Source organism: Peromyscus leucopus, chromosome 20, assembly GCF_004664715.2.
Source record: "Peromyscus leucopus breed LL Stock chromosome 20, UCI_PerLeu_2.1, whole genome shotgun sequence".
NCBI classification, from domain to species: Eukaryota; Metazoa; Chordata; class Mammalia; order Rodentia; family Cricetidae; genus Peromyscus; species Peromyscus leucopus.
This window is the reverse complement of record NC_051080.1, coordinates 41,492,418-41,493,366: the sequence shown is the minus strand read 5'-3', so window position 1 is coordinate 41,493,366 and position 949 is coordinate 41,492,418. Positions and strand designations below refer to the sequence as shown.

General features: G+C 40.6%; 1 pseudogene; it reads right to left on the bottom strand.

Annotated features, from left to right (window-relative positions):
• Nucleotides 1-251: 251 nt before the first annotated feature.
• Nucleotides 252-339, bottom strand: LOC114709808 (annotated as a pseudogene).
• Between the last annotated feature and the right edge of the window lie 610 nt (nt 340-949).

Genomic DNA, 949 nt, shown 5'->3' with positions numbered 1-949 from the left:
CCCTCCCTCCCTCTTTCTCCCTCTCTCCCTCCTTCCCTCCCTCCCCCCTCTCTCTCCATATTCTATTTGTCAGCAAACTGTGTGGCTCTACTTTCAAAACACACCTAGAATTTGACCATCATCACTATCATCACTCTTCTTACTATTAACATCATTAAACCACTATCATCTGCTTCTCATTTTGGATTATTTTTCTAACTGGCATATGTACATCTATCTCTGCTATTCTCATTTTTTTCCTTTTCAAAAAGATAATTGTGGAACACTTTACAAATTTTGATGTTATTCTTGCACAGAGGCCATGCTAATCTTCTCTATACACATGCTTCCAATGCAAGCACAATCTGTAATTTTATTTGTTTAATTAGTTTGTGTGTGTGTGTGTGTGTGTGTGTTTGTACAACAGTACATGTGTGGAAGTCAGAAGATGGCATTCAGGAGTCAGTTCTCTCCTTCTGCTCTGGGTACCTGGGATTGAACTCATGTCATCAAGCTTGTATGACAAGTGCTTTTACTCACTGTCATCTCAACAGCCCTTAATATAATATTTGTTTTTTGAGATAAGGTCTCTCTATGTAGTCCTGGCTGTCCTAAAACTCACTGTGTAGATCAGACTGGCCTTGAACTCACAGAGATTTACCTGCCTTTGCCTTCTGAGTGCTGGGATTAAAGGTGTGTGTCACTAGGATGAATTTCTAGCTCTCTCCACCCCCTCTATACACACACACACACACACACACACACACACACACACACACACACATATGTATATATATACATGTATACATACATCCATGTATACATATACATGCTTTTGGTTTTTGGAGACAGAGTTTCTAGTATCCTTGGCAGTTCTGGAACTTGCTCTGTAGACTAGAATAGTCCCAAACTCAGAGATCTGACTGCCTCTGTCTCCTGAGTGCTGGGATTAAAGGTGTGCATCACCACT